General features: G+C 43.7%; 1 pseudogene; it reads left to right on the top strand.

Annotated features, from left to right (window-relative positions):
* The first annotated feature begins 313 nt into the window (after positions 1–313).
* Positions 314–921, top strand: LOC103287913 (ATP synthase F(0) complex subunit C2, mitochondrial-like; annotated as a pseudogene).
* The last annotated feature ends 5,496 nt before the right edge of the window (positions 922–6,417 follow it).

Raw genomic sequence — 6,417 nt, 5'->3', positions numbered from 1 at the left:
TATACAGATAATGTATTACACAACTGTACACTTGAAACTTATACAATCGTATTAGCCAATGTCACCCCAATAAACTTAATTTAAAAAATACCCAATCCCTGGTTGATGTGGCTCAATTGTTTGAGCATCGTCCCATGCAATGAAAGATTGCCGGTTCCATTCCAGGTCAGGGCTCATGCTGGGGCTGCAGGCTCCATCCCCTGTAGGGGGCATGCAGGAGGCAGGCTATTGAGGGTTCTCTTTCACATCAATGTTTCTTTCTCTTTCTCTCTCCCTCTCCCTTCCTCCCTCTCTAAAAAAGAAATAGCTTCTCTGCACTGGGAGCAGCTCCCCTCATCCCCTGAAAATGTATGCCTGCACCAAGTTTGTCTCCACCCCCTCCTTGGTCAGGAGCGCCTCTCAGCTGAGCCCGTCAATGTCTGCAGTGGTGCTGTAAGGACCAGAGACACTGACAGATGAGATCCTCAGCAGCTTGGCAGCCCCACGTCCCCTGACCTCGCTTATTTCTAGCCGCAGCTTCCAAACCAGTGCCATTTCAAGGGACATCGACACAGCAGCCAAGTTCATTGGGGCTGGGGCTGCCACAGTAGGGGTGGCAGGCTCTGGGGCTGGAATTGGGACTGTGTTTGGGAGCCTCATCATTGGTTATGCCAGGAACCCTTCTCTGAAGCAACAGCTCTTCTCCTTCACCATTCTGGGTTTTGCCCTCTCAGAGGCCATGGGGCTCTTTTGCCTGATGGTGGCCTTTCTCATCCTCTTCGCCATGTGAAGAAGCTGTCTCCACCTCCCATAGTTCTTTTTCCCGTGTCTTGTCTGCCCTGTATGTTCCTTTTCCTATACCTCCCTAGGCAGCCTGGGGAAAGTGGTTGGCTCAGGGTTTGACAAAAGGAAGACAAATAAATACTGTATTAATAAGAAATAAAAAAAGTTCCCTAGATGTTGAAATGTGGTGAGAAATGAGGGGGAAAGCAGACTCTTTTAATATAGATTAAAAAGACTTTAAGAGATTTTACAACCAAATAAAATTCATGAAGCTTGATTGGATTCTGGGTCAAAAAAGGGGGAAAAGAAAACCTATAAAGACTATATATGGAACAATTGAAGAAATCTGAATATGATCTGTATACTAGTATTAGATGATATTAAATCAATGTTATAGTTCTTAGATGTGATCATGGTATTGTATATATAGAGAGGATGTTTTTGTTCTTAGATATACATGCTTATATTTAGGGATTAGAATTGTGAAAATAATTTACCAAAAACAGAAAGAGAATATGGCAAAATCTTAATAATTGTTACATCTAGGTAAAGGGTACAAAAGTTTCATTGTATTATTATTTCATCTTTTCTATGGCTTTGAATTTTTAAAAAATAAAATTGGGGGAGCCCTAGCTGGTTTACTCAGTGGTTAGAGCATTGGCCTGAGGACTGAAGAGCCACAGGTTCAATTTCTGGTCAAGGTCACATACCTTGGTTGCAGGTTGATCTCCGGCCCCTGTCAGGGCAGGAGTAGAAGGCAACCAATCTATGTGTTTCTCTCAAATTGATGTTTCTCTCTCCGTCTCCCTCCTCTCTCCTTTCCACTCTCTCTTTAAAAAAAAAAAGGAAAAAGAATCCTCAGGTGAGTATTTTAAAAAATAAAATTGGGGGAAATAAATATTGTAGAGCTCAATATACAGTATACTATTTTTTTTTCTTTTGAACTGCAGTAGGACTGGTCTACTTCAAAAAAGTTAATTGAGAATTAGAATTCTATCATAAAATAATGGAAAACCTCATAGCAATCTTCATTTTAGGCCCAGAGTTGCCATTTATAACCTTTGGCTCCAGGTTGCCACATTCTCATCTCTCAACGCCATATCTTTTTTCCCCCTCTCTCTTTTTACCCCCCATTTTGCTGGAGGGAGGGGCATGGAAAAGTTCACATTCCACAAGCGTTTATGACATGTCATAAAATTGTGGATTGTGGCCATGTTCAGAGCACCACCCCACATCCTTTCTGGCGAGGGTGTCCCATATTGTGGCACTGACTTTGTTGCTGTTGACACTTTGAGTCCCTTCTGTGTGGAGTGTGGGAAGTTGATCAGAAGGAGGTGACAAAGGCAGAACTGCCAAAGGTGACAGAATCATCTGTTTACACAGTTCTCCTGTTTCCGGTTTCCAGTCCTCAGCTCTTTTATCTCCCTCCTCTTTCTGGCACAGCCCAGGCTCCTCTGGGGTCATTTCCGGAGTGGAACGCTTGCTCTGTCACCGACTTTCTGTTTCCTTCCCCTTCCCCATGGCAGTTATGCTGAAAATTGCTTGAAGGGGAACTGAGTGGTTGGTAGCTCCAAATAACTAAATTTAACACTTATGAAAAATAGCACTAATTTATGCTGTTATATAAATTTATCCTGGAAAAACGACATACTAGTAAATATAAAGGGAAAGACATGTAGAGTGCTGTTTATAAAAAGAATATAACTAATAATAATCACCAAAGCATCATTCCTATGAAAAATCATGAGCTTTGGCTTTAGGTAGACCTGGGCTCGATCTCTGCTATGCCACTCAACTGGCAGGATGATCTTGGACAAATTCTCTGAGCCCCAATTTCCTTATCTCTAAAATGGAACAAAGACTATCTACTTCTTGTTAGGATAACATGTCTTTCCTTCTTAGCTGAGACACTTCTAGAGGTCTGAACGTTGATCTAGTATAATTGCTGGTCCAACCTTATGTGATCCTTTATATTCCACAAGAATGACTAGTACCCAACCAAAATCCAGAAAAGGGGGCAGTTAAATCCATTCTGGCAAAGTGGAAAACCCTTCTTTGAAGCCTTTCACCATTCAAATGCATCCAGATGTTATTGATGCTTCTCAAACTCTAATGTGAAGAGGAGTCACCTGGGGCAGAGTTCCGCACTTTTATCAAACTTCCAGGTGATACTGATGCTGCTCTTCCACCAAATGCCTGCTGATTGGAGGCCCCAGGGTATATATACCAGCTTTTCCAGGCTGGGAACACACAGGATTTCCAGGCTCTTCCTACTAGTAACTCATCTCCCTTCTGTGGGGTAAGAAAAAAGGATTTTCTTCTCACTTTTCTAAATTCTTCTGGCTGGAATAATAATCAAATTAGCATGAGATGGATTAACAGGAGAAAACAACCAAATTTATTATGGATGTGCAGATGGGGGTTCCATAAGCATATGAGACCTAAGGAGGCATTGGGCCATTGAGGTGGAGATGCCATTCTGGACTAAGGAGCGGTAGGAAGGGGTCTAAGATTTCAAAGGGAAAGTAGTCAATTCATTGGTAGATGAGAAAAAGCAAACACGTGGTAAACCAATTCTTGCTGAGCCCCCAGAAACGACAGGACACAGAGGAGAGCCCAACAAACAGGCTTGCTTGGATGCTCCCATGTGCCACACTTAATTCATACGTGCTAAGGTGAATGTGTTCGAGTTCCCTTCCCGAAGCAGGTGTTTCTATCTGAATTTCTTTAGGCATGTAAAGGGGGAGGGTCACGGGTTCTTTTGAGTCTTATGTTTTCTTAAAAAGGGCCAGCTTTAAAAAAAAAAAAAAAAGCGACCAGCTTAAAATAATTAATATCCCCAAAGGCATATTTGGGGGTGGCAATCTCTGGTCCCCTACAATTCTCATTCTGATCCTGGGGCAACAACTCACTTAACATGCCCATGTTTAGTTTTCTTTCTGTTACGGGTGATGTTCCACCATGTGTTAAAGGACTAAAACTCTTTTTCAAAATGAACTAACAACATTGTGAGCTGCCAGCTGAACCCTCGCTGAAGAAGAACTAAAACCATGAGCTCCACAGACATGAAGGAATGAGTTTTGCAGTGGGAAGTTGTGAACAAGAGAGGAAACTTGGCAAACAAGTGCCCCTGTGTGCATGCAACATTGACTCCCAGTCCCCAAGGGTGGGCAAGAGACCTACCATCTCTTATAATTGTGAAAGCGAAGTTTAGAGAGCTGAACTCCTGAATGCGTGCATTTACTAGTAGGCTTTGAACCTTAGCCTTTTTCTTCACTTCCCTCTCCAGCCTACATGCCAGTACTTGCACAGCCCTGGGAGAATGCAAACACTGGTCCTCCTGGAGTGACTGGAGGCCCAGGACTTGCCCAGCAGGTTTGGGCCCATTCAAAAGGCTTCCCTTTGTGAGGCCTGGTACTAGCATGGCCCAGAGATTTTGAATGGCTTGATTTAGCATGTGTCTAATGCTGGTGGGGTATGAACATGAAAGGGTTGGCTAAATTTCTCAAAATCAAAATAGTTTTGAGGTTTAAAAAAATATATATCAGCCCTAGCCGGTTTGGCTCAGTGGAGTGTCAGCCTGCGGGCCGAAGGGTCCCGGGTTCCATTCCAGTCAAGGGCACTTACGTTGGTTGCAGGCGCAGGCTCCTCCCAAGCCCAGGCCCTGGTTGGGGTGCGTGCAGGAGGCAACCAATCGATGTGTTTCTCTCACATTGATGTTTCTCTCTGTCTTTCCCTCTCCCATACTCTCTAAAAATCAACAGAAAAATGTCCTCGGGTGAGGATTTAAATATAATCTCAACCAAAACAACTAACACTTATTTAGAGTCCATTAAAAGTCAAGTATTAGGTTAAAGACTATGGAAAAATCAAGTTTAGCAAGATACCCCACTACCTTTTAGGAGTTTTACTATTATTTAAGAAGACAGACAACCAAACTTAAAAGCCACAAGACACAAATAAATGCTGTATCAGTGAAACCAGTAAGAAGGTGCAACTAATCAGAGATTGGAACGATGGAATCCATTAAAGTATAGTCTGTATCTGCCCAGCAAGTTCCCCAAGGCCGTTATAAAAACGCATAATTGAAAGGTTAGCGTGGTGGTGGGCAGGCTAAATAGCCATCTCAGATGGTGGATAAAGAAAATTCGAATTTAAGGAAAGGGGGTGGGGGTGGGATATCCAAAGGGAAGGGCAGCACAGTACCGAGCCAAGGGGACATTGGGTGGATGATGGCGGCACCCGGGAGCTGGAGTTCCATCCTTGTATGAGTCACTGGCAGGAAACTCTCGTTGGTGGGCCTGGGCCTGAGCTGGTGGGCTTGCAATGCGGGTGGCATGCAGGTGTGCGATCAGGTGTCTGGAGGACAGTTTCCATTCCCTATATGGTCTGACTCATGGTGTCCAGCAAGTTTTGCCTGGCCTTTGTCCTCCTGTGGCAGGCAGCTGACAAATGGCCACTAAGGATTATATTGCCTTATTGTCCTGACATAAATATTGCTGAATGAACGAACTGAAGATTGTGAATGAGTACATGAATACAGACCAATACATTAATTTCCTAAGAAGTAAACACGTTTCCCCTGTTGTCGTTTCTTTTTCTGAACTGATTATCGTCTGCTAGCCTCGCATCCCACGCAGCCGGCACACTGCAGTCCACCCTGACTGAGAGCGGTGTGGCCCTCACCGTCCCCTCTCCCCTCGCTCTGCCTTTCATGGGCTTTGGGGGCTGGGGAGCTTCACGTATATTGGTAGCTATGTCTGCCTGCTATTACCCTCAACTATGAGCAGATATCCTGAGAGGAGTCCTGTAACCTTAGAAACAGCTGTTGCCAGTTTTCTTATCAACGAAAGCAAGGTGGGGAGGAGGAAAGAAGAGTTACAAAGATGGCCCAGGGAATGTACAATGACTGCAAAGGACTGAACATTCTGGAACAATATAGTTACCTAGTTTCCTGTGGTTGGCTAATCATGCCTAGAGCAGTAATTTTCAACCTTTTTCATCTCATGGCACACATAGACTACTAAAATTCTGTGGTACACCAAAAAAAAAAAACACCCAAAAATATATTTTTTGCCGAGCTGGCAAAAAAAAAAAAGCACGTAATTTTGATTCATTCACACCAAATAGCTATTATGTTGGCTGTTGTCTTTTGTTTTGTTTTGTTTAACCATCTAAGAGAAAAGAGGTCAGTGCCCCCTGACTAATAGTCAGGCATTACATGTTTTAAATATTCTTGTGGCACACACGCTGAAAATTGCTGCCCTCGAGCGATGTGGGTGAAGGAGGACAAGGGCCAGTGCTCTGTTCCTGGGGGGAGGGAGCCTGACTGCAGATCCCATTCTGCCGTCTGACCTGAATAACGCATTCAGCTGCACAGAGTAATGGAATGGCCACTGAAAACTGGGAAGTAAAAACTGTTAGAGCCTATATAACTCTCTTCCAGAGCTTCAACACTGCTCTCCTCAATTAGCACGTACAGTGCCTATTAAGAACCCACTCACAAAACCTGCTGGTTGTCTTTCATTGTAACTTTGTGTGTGTGTGTGTGTGTGTGTGTGTGTGTGTGTGTGTGTGTGTGTGATCAGTTACGTCTTTGAGGAAAGTTTGTGAAAGCCTGAAATAGGAAAAATTTAAAACATGCTTTAGATTTGC

This window comes from Eptesicus fuscus, chromosome 2, assembly GCF_027574615.1.
Source record: "Eptesicus fuscus isolate TK198812 chromosome 2, DD_ASM_mEF_20220401, whole genome shotgun sequence".
NCBI classification, from domain to species: Eukaryota; Metazoa; Chordata; class Mammalia; order Chiroptera; family Vespertilionidae; genus Eptesicus; species Eptesicus fuscus.
This window is presented reverse-complemented; position numbering and strand designations above follow the sequence as displayed.